Source organism: Tiliqua scincoides, chromosome 3 (assembly GCF_035046505.1).
Source record: "Tiliqua scincoides isolate rTilSci1 chromosome 3, rTilSci1.hap2, whole genome shotgun sequence".
Classification (NCBI taxonomy): domain Eukaryota; kingdom Metazoa; phylum Chordata; class Lepidosauria; order Squamata; family Scincidae; genus Tiliqua; species Tiliqua scincoides.
The window spans coordinates 217,090,645-217,111,733 of NC_089823.1; the positions used below are offsets into that span (position 1 = coordinate 217,090,645).

The window sequence follows — 21,089 nt, forward strand, 5'->3', positions numbered from 1 at the left end:
TCTCCATTTATTATTTTTTATTCTCATTTTATTGCAATTTATTCTTATTTATGTGCACTGTGTTCTTTACTGTATTTTGGTATTTTTATGGGTGTTTATTGTATTGTATTTTTTTATTGCGTGTTGAGTTGCCTTGAGCATCTTAGTTCTTAAGAGGAAAGGCAGGATATAAATCATTCCATTGAATAACTAGCATAAATAAATGGAGCACTACACTGTTTGCACAGCAGGGCCTTTTTCCTTTGGAGTCATCCAGCATTTATGGCCAGTAAGTATATAGGCCATTCCTCAACCACCACTTGTCAGAGGTGGTCAAAGGTCACACTGTGTCATCCACTACACAGCACTTTTGGATGATGGGATGCAACAAATGGCTTTAAAAAAAAAATTCTTTCCATTTCTATGATACTATACTTTATATATCCTTTTATCATTCACCCTGACTTCAGGCCTGGAGGCAAATTCTTAAATTTATAGATTAGAGAAATAAAGTGGAGATGAACAAAATGCCCAAGTTAATTCATTTTATAAGCTCTTTTTTTTTTTTTTTTAACCGAAGTGGCCCCCAATACAATGGGAGATGTCACTGAAGTCAAGAGATCATGCTGGGCATCCCTAATCGAAAAATCCAAAGTGCTCCAAAATTTGAAACTTTTTTGAGACTGACATGCCACAAGTAAAAAATTCCACACCTGACCTAATGTGATGGGTTGCCGTCAAAACACAGGCAGAGAACAATCAGTTTATTCAGCATCCTGCAGAGAAAAAAGGCCCTCCCAGCCTCCCTTTAGCGGTGATATATCTTTTCCACACACACCCATCCCCAGGATATCTCATTATGTTATGCAGATATTCAAAAATCCAAAACACTTCTGCTTCCAAGCACTTCAGAAAAGGATTATTCTACCTATATAAAAATATGGAAGGCAGTGGCATTGAAAACATGCTGTGATATGAAGCCATCTTAAACTGCAATGTGGCTGCAGAGAAGGCAAATGCAATTTTAGCCTGCATTAGTAGAACTGTAGCTTCCAAGTTGGAAGAAGTCGCGGTTCCACTTTACTCTGCACTGGTTAGACCTCACCTGGAGGACTGTGTCCAATTCTGGATCTCACTTTAAGAAAGGTACAGCCAAACTGAAGCAGGTTCAGAGGAGAGCAATGAGGATGATCAGAGGGCTGGAGGACAAGACCTACAAAGAAAGGTTGAGGGAACTTGGTAGGTTCAGCCTGGAGAAAAGAGGGTATATGTTACCTTCTCGGAGCTGAGAGGGTATATGATAGCACTCTTTAAATACCTTAAGGGCTGTCATATCTGATCTTGGAAGCTAAGCAGTGTCAGGCCTGGTTAGTACTTGGATGGGAGGCCGCTTGGGAGTACCGGGTGCTGTAGGCTTATACCATAGTCTTTCGAGACTGAAGGTTGCGAACCATGGACGAAGGGACAAATTTGTTCTCAGCTGCCTCTGAAAGTAGAACTAGAACCAACGGGGTACAAACTGCAAGAGAAGAGATTCCGACAGGACATCAGGAAAAAATTCCTGAGAGTAAGGGCGGTTCGGCAGTGGAACAGATTGCCGAGGAATGTGGTGGACTCTCCCTCACTGGAGATCTTTAAACGGAGGCTTGACAAGCACCTGTTGGAGATACTCTAGGAGGATTTCCCACTACAGGCAGGGGGTTGGACTAGACCCTATTAGGCCTCTTTCAACTCTATGATTCTATGAAACTGAGTCAGGCCATTTACCTGTTTAGCTCAGTATCATCTAGTGGTGACTTTTTGTGGCCTCTTCCAGACCAACGACCTTTTGTTTAGAGCTGCCAAGGATTAAGCTGCAACCCTTGCACATGCACACCATACGGTCCACCACCGAGCTCTGGCCTCTTCTCATACTGTCTAACATTTCCTATAGAATTTAAACCACAATGGATCTTTGACAGGTAGAAAGTTGGTCACCTAAATGAGTGATACCTCAGCCAGTACGTTTATGGGAGTTTGTGGGAAGCCTGAGCCTTCCATTTATGACCTGCTTTTGGAACTCTATTAACCTTAATAATATTATCCTTGATGTCCTGGGGTGTAATTGAGAGCAGTATCATACTGTACAATCTGCTTCAGGGAAGGAAACTGTCACAGTTTCCCTTAACATTTCATTCAATGCTTTCTGTGTTGTCAGCACTTTGGCTAAGCACATAAGCCATAATAGCCATCATTTAAAAAACAGCAATCTTATCAAAAGTTAGGTGGGTATTAGTTTTGTGCGAATGGCACTGTCATTTTTCAGACCTTAAAATAATCCTGGATGATAAATGAGGTTTATGTGGATACCAGGCTAAAAAGGCTTTCATTTGAACGAAGAACAGTACATTTGTTATGTCACCATTTTTTCTCCCCTACTTAGAAAGCTTTTCCTTTCCAGAAACTAGGTGAACCTTTTTAATGAGCTGGAGATTAAACTTTACTGTACGGTTATGAGTTAATTGGAGGAATAGGACTTTCAGTAAAAAGACTGTTCACTTGAAGCAACAGAAACTCAGCAGTGTTACTAACAGAACTGATCAGACATGAAAGTCCTGGGAGGATTTTTGTGATGATCATTGATGTGCTCTCCAACATCCTGTCATAAGAGACAGAAAACTGAAGATAACACTACCACAAAATCAAATCTAGAGCTGGTCTCAGTTGTCACTTATTACACATCTGTTTATTTTGAGGCAATTAACCCACGGCAGAGATTGTTGTGTAGGGTCTCTTGAGAAGAATTTTATCAGGGGATACAAAGTTTCTTTTGGGCCCCTTCCCAGAGGGAGAGAGGGCAAAACAGAGCACAGAAGGGTGGCAATTGGGGTGGGCAGAGTGGGAGTGAAACAGGGCAGGCTGAGAGAGGTGGCATCTGGAGTATCCTAGGGCTTTCAGGTGCAGGAGGGGGGATAGGATCTTTCAGCAGTCTCCTTTGCCATCCCCACTGCTCTCCTGGGCCCAGTGGCATAGCTAAGGAGGTGCAGGGGTAGCAGTTGCACCGGGCATCAAGCTTTAGGGGGGCAACAAGCTGAGCTTGAGACTAGTGGCCAAAATTGTGAAAATCTTGGTATGTATGAATAATACCATCATGTTATATATAATTGGAAAGGTAACTTTATGCTGAATGCAATGAAACAAACTGCACTGGAATATCTCTGTTCTATCAAAAGTTATGGCCAATTAACCAGAAAATGTAAACACAACTGCCTTATGGAACAAAAAGTGGTTTTCTTTAACTCAAAACTGACCTGAGACTGATTGTTCTGAGAGCCAGTGACATGTTACTATGTTATTGACATGTTGTAATGACATGTTATCATGATACAGCATGAAACCAAAAAGGTGTTAATATGAGTCAGCACTCATTTCCATGTATCATAATACAGTTACCTCTACTAACTGGGTAAAAAGGCATTTTTTAAGTGGTGCCCCCCTTATATTTAGCAGGGGAAGAATAACCATCCCTCTGCATTCCAGCACAGTATCTCAGACCAATCAGGGGCACACTTTTCATTTATTTACTTAATTTAAATCTGATTTTGTCTGGGAGAGGCTACAAATCTTCTTTGGCGCCAGGTAGCAGATAGATGCCTTAGCCATGCCACTGAGGCAGCAGAGCAAGTGGGTGGTGAGCTGCTGGGGGGAGGAGGTGGGCTCCTCCCAGTTTCCACTTCTTTAAAAGCCCGGATATGTCGTCACTTCCAGGAAAACATTTTGAGCTTGGCACCTGGCTACATGATCATTAGCTACACCACTGCCTGGGCCTGAACCACCCTCCTCCCTCCCGTCCCCGCACCTAGTTTTGCTCCTGCACTGCCTTGCCTCCCCCCTTCCCCCACCCCAGAACCCCGCCACTCAGCAGGGATTACTCCTTGGCAGGGATTACTGGATTACTTGGCAGGGATTACTCCTTGGCAGCCCTCTGACTGGCACAGAGGCCCAGTGCCCACCCATGCTGACCTCTCCACCAGTGCCTCTGTCCTTCTGGCCACTTTGATGTGCCTTACAGCATGTTTGTGGCAGTGTGGGAGACCAGCACTAACCTGAGATTGGGCCAGGCCATTACTTATGTATATGTAATTGCCAGTGGTGTATATAAGGCATCTGACACCCAGGGGCACAAAAATTTTTATAACCCCCATATTATAGTTCTTTATTTACAAAATTGAACACACACACACACACACACACACACACACACACACCGTCGTATTCGGTCATGCCCATGAGTGGCCTCCCCATGCCTCAGAAGGTCTCCTAAAAGCCTTAGAAAGTCACTTCTGGTTTTTGCAAAAAGCACTTCCAAGCCTCAGAAGGCCACTTTTTGTTTTTGCCTTGTGCCCACCATTGGAGGTGTGGGATGGCACCCCCTATCTGGGGCAATGTACCCTCCTGCCACCTTAACTATGCCACTGGTAATTGAAACAGTTATGTATGCTTTCCCTGTTTACTCCTGCCTCCTCTTTCCTCCCTTATCTCAATTACCAGAGTTTTTGACTCAGGACAGGAACCTGTCTTTTTACTCACTATGAAGTGCCATGTGTGCTGAAGTGCTATATAAATAAGAATAACTACACAACAATGACAAGGAAATTAGACTTCTTTCATCTTATGGTGCTGGAGTGTGAAGTGATGCCACCCACACAAATAGGTACTCCTTCTTTCCACCTTTACCACAACAGAGGCACCCACTGATTTCTTCCTTTCCCTGGAGATAATACATTTGGGCCCAATACGTACATTAGATCCGTAGCACAGGAGTTGTTTCTTTCCATAGTTGAGTAACATCTCTAACATCTCTATGCTGGAATAACATCTCTAACATCTCTGTGCTGGAACCATGTGGGTGGGATGAATATACATAGTTCCTTCCCACCTGAGACTACAGAAAAGCAACTCAACACACTATAGATGCAGGACTTTTTTGAATCAGGTCTAACACAAAAGGAACAGCCATTGCTTGGCAACACTGATGGATATGAGCTACAACTACAGCTACCTGAAAAATAATATGTAGCTAACTAAGGGCCCAATCCTATCCAATTTTCCAGTGCTGGTGCAGCCGTGCCAATGGGGCATTCACTGCATCCTGTGATGGTGGGACAGTCACAGAGGCTTCCTCAAGGTAAGGGAATATTTGTTCTCTTACCCTGGGGCTGCATTACGGCAGCACTGGTACTGGAAAGTTGGATAGGATTAGGCCCCAAGAGCCCAATTCTATGCCTTTCTACTCAGAAGTAAGTCTCATTATAGACATAAGAACATAAGAACAGCCCCACTGGATCAGGCCATAGGCCCATCTAGTCCAGCTTCCTGTATCTCACAGCGGCCCACCAAATGCCCCAGGGAGCACACCAGATAACAAGAGACCTCATCCTGGTGCTCTCCCCTACATCTGGCATTCTGACTTAACCCATTCCTAAAATCAGGAGGTTGCGCATACACATCATGGCTTGTACCCCATAATGGATTTTTCCTCCAGAAACTCGTCCAATCCCCTTTTAAAGGCGTCTAGGCTAGATGCCAGCACCACATCCTGTGGCAAGGAGTTCCACAGACCGACCACGCGCTGAGTAAAGAAATATTTTCTTTTGTCTGTCCTAACCCGCCCAACACTCAATTTTAGTGGATGTCCCCTGGTTCTGGTATTATGTGAGAGTGTAAAGAGCATCTCCCTATCCACTCTGTCCATCCCCTGCATAATTTTGTATGTCTCAATCATGTCCCCCCTCAAGCGTCTCTTTTCTAGGCTGAAGAGGCCCAAACGCCATAGCCTTTCCTCATAAGGAAGGTGCCCCAGCCCCATAATCATCTTAGTCACTCTCTTTTGCACCTTTTCCATTTCCACTATGTCTTTTTTGAGATGCGGCGACCAGAACTGGACACAATACTCCAGGTGTGGCCTTACCATCGATTTGTACAACGGCATTATAATACTAACCGTTTTGTTCTCAATACCCTTCCTAATGATCCCAAGCATAGAATTGGCCTTCTTCACTGCCACCGCACATTGGGTCGACACTTTCAGCGACCTGTCCACCACCACCCCAAGATCTCTCTCCTGATCTGTCACAGACAGCTCAGAACCCATCAGCCTATATCTAAAGTTTTGATTTTTTGCCCCAATGTGCATGACTTTACACTTACTGACATTGAAGCGCATCTGCCATTTTGCTGCCCATTCTGCCAGTCTGGAGAGATCCTTCTGGAGCTCCTCACAATCACTTCTGGTCTTTACCACTCGGAAAAGTTTGGTGTCGTCTGCAAACTTAGCCACTTCACTGCTCAACCCTGTCTCCAGGTCATTTATGAAGAGGTTGAAAAGCACCGGTCCCAGGACAGATCCTTGGGGCACACCGCTTTTCACCTCTCTCCATTGTGAAAATTGCCCATTGACACCCACTCTCTGCTTCCTGGCCTCCAACCAGTTCTCAATCCACGAGAGGACCTGTCCTCTAATTCCCTGACTGTGGAGTTTTTTCAGTAGCCTTTGGTGAGGGACCGTGTCAAACGCCTTCTGAAAGTCCAGATATATAATGTCCACGGGTTCTCCCGCATCCACATGCCTGTTGACCTTTCCAAAGAATTCTATAAGGTTTGTGAGGCAAGACTTACCCTTACAGAAGCCATGCTGACTCTCCCTCAGCAAGGCCTGTTCGTCTATGTATTTTGAGATCCTATCTTTGATGAGGCATTCCACCATCTTACCCGGTATGGATCTTAGGCTGACTGGCCTATAGTTTCCCGGGTCCCCCCTCTTTCCCTTTTTAAAAATAGGCATGACATTTGCTATCCTCCAATCTTCTGGCACTGTGGCCGTTTTGAGGGACAAGTTGCATACCTTAGTCAAGAGATCTGCAACTTCATTCTTCAATTCCTTAATAACCCTTGGGTGTATGCCATCAGGGCCCGGTGACTTATTGATCTTTAATTTATCAATGAGGTCTGAAACATCTTCTCTTTTAACCTCTATCTGACTTAACTCCTCGGTTAGGAGGGGCCGTTCGGGCAGCGGTATCTGCCCGAGGTCTTCTGCCGTGAAGACAGATGCAAAGAACTCATTTAATTTCTCTGCCATCTCTAAGTCTCCTTTTATCTCCCCTTTCCCTCCCTCACCATCCAGAGGGCCAACCGCTTCTCTGGCGGGTTTCCTGCTTCTAACATATTTGAAGAAGCTTTTATTATTCCAATTAATGTTGCTGGCCATGCGTTCCTCATAGTCTCGCTTGGCCTCCCCTATCACCTTCTTACATTTCTTTTGCCACAGTTTATGTTCCTTTTTATTCTCTTCATTAGGGCAAGACTTCCATTTACGGAAGGAAGCTTCCTTGCCCTTCACAGCCTCTCTAACTTGGCTGGTTAGCCATGCGGGCACTCTCCTGGATTTAGTGGAACCCTTCTTTCTTTGCGGTATACACCTCTGCTGGGCCTCTATTACTGTTGTTTTAAGCAGCCTCCATGCACTCTGGAGAGACTGGACTCTTTTTACCCTCCCTTTCAACCTCCTTCTAACCAGCCTCCTCATTTGAGGGAAGTCCGCCCGTTGGAAGTCAAGGGTTTGGAGTCAAGACAAGTCAAGTCAAGACAAGTCAAGACAATGGAGCTTACTCCCAGGAAAGTGTGGATAGGATTGCAGCCTAATAGTTATTTGAACTTCTTTTGTAATGCCTCTAAAATAGGAGTTAATTACATTCAAAGAAGATTTTAATTAATTTAAATTTCACTGTGTAGGAGACACAGATAAAGAACAATGAACAAAAAAAACATGCGGGAGTAGTGAAGGAAGTCATCCACCTTAGATCAAGAAGGATTTGTCATTATGGTAAATTTTGAGGTGCAAAGGGCATTTCTCTATTAAAAGTGGTTTATCAATCATTCCTATTGAATCCAGAAGCAAGAAGTAATAATAAATAATATTGTATTGGCAACCTTCAGTCTCGAAAGACCATGGTATTGCGCTCTGAAAGGTGGTTCTGGCACAGCGTCTAGTGTGGCTGAAAAGGCCAATCCGGGAGTGACAATCCCTTCCACACCAGGAGCAAGTGCAGTCTGTCCCTGGTCTGACTCCCTGGCTATGGGCCTTCCTTCTTTGCCTCTTAGCCTCAGACTGTTGGCAAAGTGTCTCTTCAAACTGGGAAAGGCCATGCTGCACAGCCTGCCTCCAAGCGGGCCGCTCAGAGGCCAGGGTTTCCCACTTGTTGAGGTCCATCCCTAAGGCCTTCAGATCCCTCTTGCTGATGTCCTTGTATCGCAGCTGTGGTCTGCCTGTAGGGCGCTTTCCTTGCACGAGTTCTCCATAGAGGAGATCCTTTGGGATCCGGCCATCATCCATTCTCACGACATGACCAAGCCAACGCAGGCGTCTGTTTCAGCAGTGAATACATGCTAGGGATTCCAGCACGTTCCAGGACTGTGTTGTTTGGAACTTTGTCCTGCCAGGTGATGCCGAGGATGCGTCGGAGGCAGCGCATGTGGAAAGCGCTCAGTTTCCTCTCCTGTTGTGAGCGAAGAGTCCATGACTCGCTGCAGTACAGAAGTGTACTCAGGACGCAAGCTCTGTAGACCTGGATCTTGGTATGTTCCGTCAGCTTCTTGTTGGACCAGACTCTCTTTGTGAGTCTGGAAAACGTGGTAGCTGCTTTACCGATGCGCTTGTTTAGCTCGGTATCGAGAGAATGAGTCTCGGAGATCGTTGAGCCAAGGTACACAAAGTCATGGACAACCTCCAGTTCATGCTCAGAGATTGTAATGCAGGGAGGTGAGTCCAGATCCTGAACCATGACCTGTGTTTTCTTCAGGCTGATTGTCAGTCCAAAATCTTGGCAGGCCTTGCTAAAACGATCCATGAGCTGCTGGAGATCTTTGGCAGAGTGGGTAGTGACAGCTGCATCGTCGGCAAAGAGGAAGTCACGCAGACATTTCAGCTGGACTTTGGATTTTGCTCTCAGTCTGGAGAGGTTGAAGAGCTTTCCGTCTGATCTGGTCCGGAGATAGATGCCTTCTGTTGCAGTTCCAAAGGCCTGCTTCAGCAGGACAGCGAAGAAAATCCCAAACAAGGTTGGCGCAAGAACACAGCCCTGCTTCACTCCGCTTCGGATGTCAAAAGGGTCTGATGTGGAGAATAATAAATAATAAATAATAATAATACAGGTATTTCTATACCGCCTTTCTTGGTCCTCAGATTTCTTCTTAGACTTTATTCAAGGCGGTTTACATAGGCAGGCATTTTAAATCCCCATAGGGATTTTTACAATTTGAAAGAAGGTTTCTATCTTTTAAGAAACCACAACATTCAGATGTTTCTTCCTTGATCTGGTCGCACATTCTGGCCTCCATCCTCCCATGCTCAGAGCAGATGGAATAGCTCGGCTCAGCTTGTCAGCTGCTTCAAGTTCGCACGGTGCCGGTGGCCTGGAACTGGTGACCTTCAGATGTTATCTTCAGGCAAATGGAGGCTCAACCCTCTAGACCAGGGATTGGCAACCTTAAACATTCAAAGAGCCGTTTGGACCCGTTTTCTGGAGAAAAGAAAACCTCAGGAGTCACAAAACCCTTTTGACATCTAAAATGAAGATAACACTGCATATATAGTTTTTTTTACCTTTATGATCTGCTGCAAGCTCCCCTTCCTGTGCTAACCAGACAATATACTTATTGTCAAGATAGATATATCTTGACTGAGGGCCCAATCCTATCTAACTTTCCAGCACTGATGCAGCCCAGAAGTAAGGAAGCAAATGTTCCCATACCTTGAGAAGGCCTCTGTGACTGACTCCCCACTACAAGATGCAGTGCATGCCCCATTAGAATGGCTGCACCGACACTGGAAAACTGGATAGGACTGGGCCCTGAGATGGCACTGAGGCACACACAGGGTGACCAGATGTCATAACAATAAAAGAGGACAAGTCACCCCAAAATGTAGGATATTGAAGAAAAATGTAGGACCACAAAATAAAAGCTAAAAACACTCATCTATATTGATTATATATTGATCAATATATAGATTATATATTTATTATATATTGTATTATGATCTCATGTGCCTAATTTAAAATTACTTATTATTGAATTTAAAACTGTATTACATATAATTTATTAATTTCAAGAGGGGATGCGTTGCCTGCTCACAGGGAAAAGCAGGACATTTAAGTTCTTTTCCAGGACATGGGGCTAAAAAATAGGACATGTCCTGGAAAAAGAGGACCTCTGGTCACCCTGGGCACACACTGGGACGATGCATGCTAAGACAGCACCCTTGAATTTAGCACTCTTCATTTTCCCCAGGTCAACCCCCATCTTTCTTGCTCCTGAAAGAGCACCCCTTTCTAAGGCTCCCACAGCCCCATCTCTGCCCTCCTGCTCCCCATGGCACCCCAGAAAAGCAAGGTAAAGATGGAGTTACACAGGCAGCCCTTCCACAGCCTCCCTCTTCCCCACCCACCCACCCTGGCAAAGTCAACACTTCCCCCCTCTCCCACTGCTCTGCCTCACCTATTGCCCTACAAGACAAAAGTGAGGTCATCCCCATTGCCTCACTGTGCCAAGCCCCACCCCACAGCTGTGTGCACAGGAGATGCCCACAAGGGGACTGCAGGCGCCTTCTGCCCTCTCCTGGGAGCTGCCCCTGCCTCCCCCCACCCAGGCAGCCCTGCCTGGGCTCCCCCTCCTGCCTCTGCGCCCCCCACCAACCCCCCACTGGAAGCCCACCTGCCTGGCGCCCCCACCCCTTGCCAGCCACACTCAGGGTGGCAGGAAGCCAGGAGGGGAGCCTGGCTGCTGTCAGCCACACTCACCATATATACGACGTAGAGGGTGCACAGCGCATTACGGGAGCAGGCGAAGCCCCAGCACACCATCTTCCCAGGCAGAAGCGGCCAAGCCCCCCTTTCCCTCCTCCGCAGCACAAAACAATCTCCCGCTCCCCCCAAGGGGAAAGCAGCAGCTGCCCGTCCTGCCCCTTTAAATCCCAGCCTGCAGGAGCCAGAGCAGCAGCCCACGGTCCTGCCCCTTTAAATCCCAGCCTGCAGGAGCCAGAGCAGATGGCTGAAAGAGCAGCATGTGGCTCTAAAAACACAGGTTGCCGATCCCAGCTCTAGACCAGACCTCCTGCCCTGAAGTAGCCCCTTTAAGAAAGACAACGTGCCCTTCTGTTTCTTTACCTGAATTCGTGTTATCTAGGAGGCAAAGAGAATTGCACCAAATTTCTGATCTCAGAGCCATTTTCTTTTCTGTTGCCTGTGACAGTAATTGGGATTAGACTGAGCCACTGATGAATCAACATCCCAGTGCAGTGATTCACGCCTTCTGAAGCCTGGCATTCCAACCTGGCAAAGATCACAATATTGCCGTTAACTCCCACCATGTGGTCGGTGGGATGCATCCATGTGGCTTGTGCACATTTAGAATGCAGAGCCATCACTCAAGGCTGGATTTTCTAGGTGATGGTGTCATAGTAAAAATCATGTGGTGGTTTGCTATCTCTGTAGGGAAGGCATTCTGACTAGAAGGCAGTCTATTGATTGATTGGTTCATCTTTGAGTTCTTTTTTTGTTTCTACTATGTAATTAACCAAAACCAAAATTGTAACTAGATGAACATTATCTGGAAATGTGCACATTTTGTTCAGTCTCCTCCTACTTGGCATGAAAACTAGGGTTGCCCAAAGATACAGGCGAGATGACTCACAATTTTGGAAGTGAGCCTGCTCAATGAAGTCAATTTGTTACTTGAAACTGGGGACCTGCCCATAGGGTTGCCAACCCTTAAGCATCAATCTCCAGATGAGTACTGAAAGCATCTGGGAGAATTTATTAGGGCCTCTAGGAATTTCCAACCTTATATGATGTTAGGGGGAAAAGCCCTATGAATAGTTTTAGTGAGAGCTGGCTTCTCTATCCCTTCTCATAACACTGACATATGTTTAACCAGAGAGATCATCTTGAGCACCATATCCCTGCCTTGTGTAAATTGAAGGTGATTTGCTACACTGATTCGTTGTTTCATCTGTTTGCAAGTACATATATTTTGAATGCACAAACACTTAAGGCAAAGACCCCCAGACCAAAACTGACTACTATGTTCTATGCCCAATTCCAAGGTACATTGGAATATATAGAGTGGAAGAACACTATGGGGCCTCAGATTCAATTCCTGGTATTTACAGTTAGAGGGTTGTTGGTAGGAGGTGCTGAAACAGTCTCAGACCCTGAAGAACCAATGTATAGGTATAAGACAATGTACAGGTGTATGCCACTTAACAATGGGAATATGTTATCCAGTCCCTATTGTTATGTGATTAGGTTGTTAAGTGAACATTCAGCCCAACCTAGTGCCTTTGTTGTGTAAACAGATACTCCCTGCCACAAACTAGCTGGCTGCACAGGCTACTGGAGACTGATTACCCTTTCTATGCATTAAGAGCTTCTTTATTGTATAAACCAACAGTGCAACAGACTATGGGAGTCCCGACTGCCTCATTAAGAGCCTCTTTGCTGTATTTTGACCGTCGTCATATATGTGGTCCGTCATTAAGAGGAAGGTTGTTAAGTGGTGTGTGCCTGTATTCAGTATAGGACAGCTTCAAATACTTGAAGCAAATACTTGATACTTTGGAGTCATATGTGGGGAATTGTCCATTTGTGTATTCTTTTGTAGGGCTTGAGGGCTATAGTTGGTGAGCCCCAAGGAACCCCAGTACAGTGAAGCAGGATGTTGGGACAGAGACCGTGGAAAAGATTGATATCAATCTCTTATGACACTGGCAGTGCAGGTGGGTGTATCATGATTTGGCTGTAGCAATTTTGACCATAGTTCACATGGTGGTCAAAAAGCATTAGCAGGATGTCGTTCAGACAGCAATTATTTTGTCATTATCTCCTCTTCTAATTGCCTCTTCACATGTGACATTCTTAAGTGTACATCTGATGGCCCAATCCTATCCCCCATGCTGCTGGTGTAACTAGTGTTGTTTTGGCAGAGGCTGCTTTACAGCAGTCACAAAGCAATGGAATGACCAGAATGACCTCCCATATGTCAGCGGGTGGCCGAAGATCCATCGGTCCAGATAAGCCCAGTAGGGAATTGGAGGGAAGCAGGGTGGGGTAAATAGAATGGGCCGGGACAGGAATAGAGGAGAGGACAAATCAGGCTAGGTGGGTGGGTTCGGTGGCAGTAACACACGCTGAATTCCAACCCCCTTCCTGGACCTGGACCCTTCATGGTTCAATGTGGACTTGTACTAGCAATATCACCAATGCATGTCTGAGTTGCCCCCTAACGGCTGCTGGAGCTTACCCCGGAGCAAGGGGGCAGTGTCCCCTTACTCCAATATCTCCAGCAGTCAGAAATCCTCCTGTGGGATAGTGGTAGCCAGGTCAGCACCACTGCATTGCCACACAGGGATTTTGAAAAGATTGGGCTGCCCAACACTTCAAGTATTTTGTATTGGGCTTTCATAGGCTGTTTGTTATTAGCTGCCTTGAGCACAATTTTGAGATAGTGGGAAGGTGGAATTCCTTATAAAAGGTAAATGTTACAGTATTTGAATGTGATATACATGGGTATCCTACAAATCCACTCACCAAGGAGTCAGGATTAGATGCAGTTCCTCCTGAATGGAAACTGGATGGAAGACCCAGGTTTGCCCTGGATAATGTGTGAAAGGGCATTAAGATTCTCAACATGCAACAAATCACATGATGATATTTGTGATTTGATACTCATAAGCTCTCAAGTTGTTGGGGAGTGAATTTGAACTCTGACTTGGCAGTAGGCAAAGACTACTAAACTACTAGCAAATAACAAGGAACATTAGTATATCTTTCTGTAAGTAAGAACTGGAGCCTTGTCCCCAAATGAATTTAGGGATGCTTTGCATAACCTAAAACTGATGAGAAGTCATGGGTGGGAAGGTGTGAAATAGTCACTGGATGAGTCCATTTTGCAGCCAGATCGGTTTCCAGCATGTGATGAGGGCTGTAATAATTTTTCCCACTCATCTCCTTGCTCACTGAAAATTGATCTGGTCACCAATGATTTGTGATTGAATGAATCCTTCACTGTGAGGGCAGGGATCTTTGAATTCGTCACAAATTCAGCTGCTTTGGGGGTCATGTAAAATGGTTCTTATTTCATACCTTAATACAGCGGTTCTCACACATTTAGCACCGCGACCCACTTTTTAGATTGAGAATCTGTCAGGATCCATCAGAAGTGATGTCATGACTGGAAGTGACATAATTAAGCAGGAAAATTTTTTAATAGTAATAATAATAATAATAGTAATAATAATAATAATAATAATAATTAATAACAGGTATTTATATACTGCCTTTCTTGGTCTTTATTCAAGACTTTATTCAAGGCGGTTTACATAGGCAGGCTTTATCTAAATCCCTAAATAGGGATTTTTATAATTTCAAAGAAGGTTCTTTCTTTCAAGAACTACTACATTCAAGGTGTTTCATTCCGATCTGGCTTCACATTCTGGCCTCCATCCTCCCACGCTCCGAGCAGATGGAATTGCTCGGCTTCAGCTTGTCAGCTGCTCCAAGGTCCCACGGTGCCGGTGGCCTCGAACTGGCGACCTTGTGGATGTTATCTTCAGGCAGACGGAGGCTCTACCCTCTAGACCAGATGTCCTGCCCAATCCTAGGCTGCAATCCTACCCACACTTACCCAGGAATAATTCCCATCGACTATCATTGTTAAAAGAATATGACCCAAATCCTAACCTACTTTCCAACACTGGAAATGTCAGTGTTGGAAAGTGGGTTAGGATTGCGCCCTATATATAGCAGCTTGTTAAAAGTACAGGTCTGTAACATTTCCCCAAATGCAGTCTTGTACCATGGTAGCATCAAGTCTAATATATTAAAAATAAAATATTCAAATGAATGGGGACCCACCTGAAATTGGCTTGTGACCCACCTAGTGCGTTCCAACCCTTGTTGGCATCCTTCAGTCTTGGAAGACTATGGTATTGCGCTCTGAATAGTGGTTCTGGAGCAGAGTATCCTCTCCAGTGCGTGAAGCCTGGGTAAAGTAGATATGGAGGATAGACTGTTACCCATGCAGCAAATCCCCCCTCTCCATGTTGCTGAAATGGTCCAATGGAAAGGCAGAAGCCAATACGGTTGGTTCCAGCGGCGTTGCAGGAGTTGCCAGAACATGACTGTGTTCAGCCATGAACTGTCTCAGGGTTCCAACCCACAGTCTGTGAAACACCATCTTAGTATATTTTCAACCTGGAGGTGAAAAATGGTCTTAATATTATCATCCAGAGGCACATTTTCACAAACTTGCCCCAGTTGTGTGTGTTTGTGGCCCTTGGGCTGTGTGTGGAACACCACCCTCAATGTGCTGGGTGCTTGATACATCTTCTGTTTTGCAGCCCGTGTAACTTCAGGGAAAAATGGGAGTCCAGCTCATGGTAGACCACCTGGTGTGCTACAAATTTAGCAAGCTTTTGCCAAATACAATAAACCTATCCAAATGCCCAGCAACTCTGTCTTTCAAGTCCACTTATTCCAAACATTTGCAGTTGCACTTTGCTTTATTAGAACCAATGCATTTAAATCCTACCAAGTCTTTAAAAGGAAAAGAAAAAAAGAAATGGAAAAGTACAGCTTTGGATTTTTGAAACATCGGATGTATAACTTTTTTTTAATTAACCATTTTAGAGCTATTGTGTTGCCCTGCACAATGACACCTTGTCATATGATGGCAAAGGGCGCATATTATTTCAGATTATTATTATGTACTTTCCGGTACATAGTGAGGCTGCAACAATAGTTGAAGCTTCATTTAAATGCTTGGTGGGATTTTTTTTCCCCCATCTTCTCTTTTTCTTTGTCAGATGGGGATGAAGGGAGAATTGTATAATGTCAAGCCAGAACTTCACCTAATGAGCTTCAAATTCAGCCTATTCAGCTAAGTTTATATATTAGAGCTAATAGTTCCTTGCACACAAAAGATAGCAAGAATAATTAAAGCTTCTAAATATAAATACACCGATTTTGGGTATGTGAAGGCATAATTGACTTGCAGTGTTTCTTTTATCCACTATAAGTCAGCTCTAGGAGCAAATTTCAGAAGGAAATACATAAGAAAAGTCTGCTGGATCAGGCCAAAGGCCCATCTTTTCTATCATCCTGTTCAGACAGGGGATTACCAGCTGCCTTTGTGAAGAATTACTTCCCTGCAGCTGGTATTCAGAGGCGTAAGACACCCCACTTCTGGAAATGCTTCAGTTGACTCCGGAGCTTGGCAGGGCTGGAAGCTGTCATTCCACTCTCTGCCAAGCACTATCCTTTTGATCATCCCTACATCTTACTTCTTGAACAACTTAACTGTAGAACAGACAGGTCAAATGGATCAGATGGAAGATTAGTTCAGCCCTGTGAAGTGGAGGGCAAAATTGTGGTCCAAGAAGTTCTGGAGGAATGCCCCAGTTCCATCTGTGGTGTTGCGGGTTGTGTGCTGGGGTTGCTTGCGGCAGCAGGCCGTCTTTGTCTCACCCAGCCTGCCTGAATGCTTCTGAATGCCTCGGAGTCGTGTTTGCTTCATGGCATGGTGGAAACAGAAGCAAAAGGGTTGGCATTCTGCACGTGTTCTTGCTGCTGATATCCTTGGTCATGATGTTATTGCAAAATGCAGGTTTGGCTATTGAGAGAACAACTGCATGAACAACAACAACAACACACACACACACATTTCTCCAAGGTAACAGAAAAATACCAGAAATGAAATCATAGAGGGGTGAGAACTATTAGTAGGACACTAAGCTCATTTTGTCTGGAGAAACCACCAGAGCCACCAGTATTATTCTGCCACCAAATACTCCCTTGGTATAAAATAAATGCTTTCTTCTCACTTGCATCAGTGGAAATTGAGAGCAACTCCTTGCAGTCAGTGACATGGCACTGATGGGAAACCAGTGTGAGAGGGAAAATAGGTATTGCAGTTGTCAAGTCTGCTCACAGGACATCAAATGCTCACAGCTGGCAAAGCAAAAAAAGAGGGAAGGTGGCCACTTCAACAGCACTTCAGAGGGCATGTCAGTGATGGTGTGTTTCCTCTTTGGAATCTTTCAGATGGCCAAGAGTCAGGGGCTGAAGAAAAAGGACAGGTGTTGGCTGTGCATTGGGGTTTGATGCTATCAATCAATAGTACAGTCTTGGCTTGGGTGGAGGGGCTATCTATCTGCCTTACTCCAGGACACTCCCAGTTGTATCCTATAGTGTTTAACCGGAAGAATGAGAATTCAAACTCTTGTCTTCCCTGGTGTCAATCTTAGATGTTAAGCTAAGGGGAAGGCAGAGATCTGTCTGTTTTTGAACTATAAAAATCAATTCAATGCCATTTATGTAAGTTGTACTGTAATAAATCAATAAAAACCCTCAGATTGTATTTCTCACCTAAGCTGCATTTACAGTCATATCGCATGTCTCCATCATTGGACTCTCTGAACTCTCCGGTAGCAAGTGAAACTCACTACTGTAAATAGATTTTTGAAATAAATAACATATAACTATAATTTTTACGGAAGAATCAATCTGTTCCTGGCAGAAGTGGTAACAATAACAATCAAAACACTCTGACAAGAACCCTCACTTGACCAAGAGGAACAGGATATTTTTCCTTTCCAGTGCTGAAATAAGAGGCAGGACTTCATCCTATCGCAACTGAGCCAATGACAAGTATGGCCAGTTTTTGGAGTGTATCAAGCTGAACGGTGCCATCATAAATCTCAATTATTTAATGAGCTGGGCATTTTTCCCAAGACGCAGTCATAATTGTGTAGGAATGTTAATTAGTCCATTTAGCACCTTTATCAACAAAGTGTACGACTTGAGCAGCAGCACACAGAAGCTGTTGTCAGCCAAAACACATGCTATGAACGAATGTGAAAATAAATCATATCGAGGCATTTGTGAAATCATCCCACATATTGTTTTATTGATATTACAAACATGTGTGCATCCTCCTGATGCTTTTTATGTTGACCAACAAGGCTGTCAGGGAAAGGGGAGAAAATGTGGATCCCAAGAGAAGTCAGACTGACCAAAGGGGGGAGTAGCACATAGTGGGTACTGTATATGCCCTCCTGTAGCAATGCTATGCTACTTTGGGAAGCACCCAAGGCTTAGAGCCTTGTTGCTTGATGGAGTGCAGGCTCAGAAGCTAATGAGGGGGGTTGAGAGAAGGAACCGGAGCAGCAAGGAGTCAGAGCAATGAATGAGATGGCAGACATGGATTCAAATGTAGATGCAGAGAGGAAGCCGGAAGCTGGAAAGGAGAGGATCTTTGCCCAGCCTCCAACAAGCCTTTTTATTGAGTCTCAAGCAGCACAGAACAAGCTAGGTTACTTTCGGTTACAAAGATAACACTAGCTGGCAACTAGCTGGCTCTAGCTGACCACAACACATTCCTGGATAAGAAGCGCGTCTCTAAAACACTGTCGCCCATCCTGTTTACGTAGGTACCAGGCAGTGAATCAAGGCTGCGGCTCAGAATGTGTTCTGAAAGCAAAGGCAGATTTGCCTGCATTATGTTGCCAAGGTTCACTAAGCCCTTATGTTACTATGCATATTTCCTATACCCTCCTATCGACTCCCTACTTTCCCTTTACTGAACCAGCAGCTGAATAGCAAAAAAAACCTCAGTAGTCCATATCCACTTCCAGGCAAAGGAGGGCAGTCTGGTCACAGCCTGGGTGGACTGTTGGAGTGTGTACAGGGCCTCCTCCTGTTAGTGCTGGTGGTCCCACAGCCCATGACAGCAGTGTGTCTTTGTACGCCTCTCATCAGCACTTAATGGTGGCAGATCGTGAGATCCGCCATCTTAAGCACCCAATAGGATTGGGCTGTTTTGTTATATTTGATTTGACAGGCCGTAAGCACCTCCAGAAGTGTACTTCACATGCTTTAGACTGTAATTTTCCAATCACTTCCTCTGAAGGAGTCCCAATAAGCTAATAGGAACATTCTAGAGAAAAACACTGAGCTATTATAGTTTTTATTTGTTCCCTTCGCTGTTCCCAGTAACCATTCAGCCTTCCAAAGATGCATTCATTTCAGTATGTATCCCATGTCTTTTAATAGACACTAGAATTATGTTCGTTTTCTCATTTTGTATCAATTTTTACTCATAGAATTTGTTTAATTCCAGTGTTTTGCAAGAGCAGAGCTAGAATGAAGAAGAGCAGAGATGACAGGTAGCAACAGAGGCAGTGATTTCCAAGGTAGTTAAATCCAGAAATCCCTTTGAGATGAACAGGATTTAGGGCAGAACTGATAGAAAAAAGTCCTTCCTGTTCATAAATAATGATCACATTTTTCAGGCTTTCTGGGAATCATTGTGGTCAGTCCCGGAGGGAAAACTCGAATGGTTTTTATCACACTTGATTAATCATGACATTGTGTGACATCTCACTGGGCGATGTATTCAGCTAACTAGTATTTCCGGGTTTTTTGGGGAGGGGAGGGAATCTGCCCTCCTTTTTGTTCATATCTTTATTTGGATATTTCACTTCTACTATTGGGTCATTCCATATGGAGTTGTTAGTGTCAAGAATCTCAACTTGGGGAATATGGTGTCTGGGCACAGAAAGAAGAAACTGTTGGTCAAGCCAGAAAGGTGTACAGTAGCGTATTAGACTAGCCAGCCAAGGTAATCTGGGGAACCAAGAGGGGCCTGGCTGGCCTTATATAACAGCTCCTCCAGTCTGCATAGCTTGTCATAGCAGCCTCTTTACAGTTCGCTTTGCCTTCCTCCCGCCCCTTTCAGAATCTGACCACCTAGACTCTAGCACCCTTGGCTACATGAAACCTGCATGAAACCCTTGGCTGCGTGAAACCTGAAACCTGACTGTTTCCTCTGACTGTAACTTCATTATACAAATCCACATGACGGCTTTAATGTTGGTGTGTTGTAAAATTAAAGTCTGTCCTGCATCATTGGCAAAGTGTAAGCATCAAATAGGATCCCATGCATACCTGACTTCAGCAACAAGCACAGTCTCCCGTGCTGGTTATATGGTGACCACGCCATAGGCTGAGCTCCTGGCTCTGTGATGTACACCCTGAATGTTCCCACATGTACTAAGATCCTGGCTCACAGCCTACTATTATTATTAGCAATATTCATATACCAGTTTTGAGCAAAAAAACCAAAACCTGTTCACGAAAGGTTTTATATAGCAAAATAAATAAAAAGAGAGTTCCTGTCCCAAAGGATTATCATTCTTAAAAAAAAAAATTGATCTCCATACTAAATGTCAGAGAACCACCACTTGAAAGTGCCACTATGTCTGGTGAGCTCAACCAACCTTTGCATCTCCTGTACGGTGATTGCTGTTTGTCTTCTTTTTTAATTTTTTTTAATAATCTCCTTTCCTCCTCTCTGTTTCTTGTGTCCATACTGTAGCCATGGTGTAGGAAAGTATCAATATCAAACTGAAGATTCCTGCTAGGAAGATTTCTGCTGAATTGAGTGTTTGTTAGACACCCATAAAACAGGCACACCTGCTTTGAATTTTGCTAGATTCATTCCTTGCCAGTTGCTTTGGGAGATGTAATTCAAGGGCCCCAATCAGGCAAGGGAATATCTGCATGCCATGATGTGGATGTGCAACCTCCTGATTTTAGAAATGGGCTATGTCAGAATGCCAGATGCAAGGGAGGGCACCAGGAAGCAGGTCTCTTGTCTTGTGTGCTCCCTGGGGCATTTGGTAGACCACTGTGAGATCTAGGAAGCTGGACTAGATGGGCCTATGGCCTGATCCAGCGCAAGTAAGCCTCATCGACCATAATGGGGCTTATTTCTGAGTAGACACGCAGGGGGGTGGGCTCTAAGGCACCCATCCCAGCCATACTTTCCTGGGAGCAATGGTTGGCAACCTTCAGTCTCGAAAGATGGTATAAGCCTACAGCACCCAGTAGTCCCATGCAGTCTCCCATCCAAGTACTAACCAGGCCTGACCCTGCTTAGCTTCTGAGTTCAGAAAAGATTGGGCATGTGCAGGGTAACAGTTGCTGTCCTGGGAGCAAAGGAAAGTCACTTCC

General features: G+C 44.7%; 1 protein-coding gene across 4 annotated transcripts in view; it reads left to right on the plus strand.

The window, feature by feature from the left end:
• Positions 1-21,089, plus strand: part of KCNAB1 (potassium voltage-gated channel subfamily A regulatory beta subunit 1) — a 163,904-nt gene that overhangs the window by 53,462 nt on the left and 89,353 nt on the right. The window contains exon 1 of one of the 4 annotated variants that reach the window (XM_066619811.1): positions 12,714-12,793. The exons of the other annotated variants lie outside the window; for them this stretch is intronic. The gene's annotated coding sequence lies outside the window, so the exon portion shown is untranslated. Of the gene's footprint in view, positions 1-12,713; positions 12,794-21,089 lie in introns of those variants that run through there. 4 annotated transcript variants of the gene reach the window in all.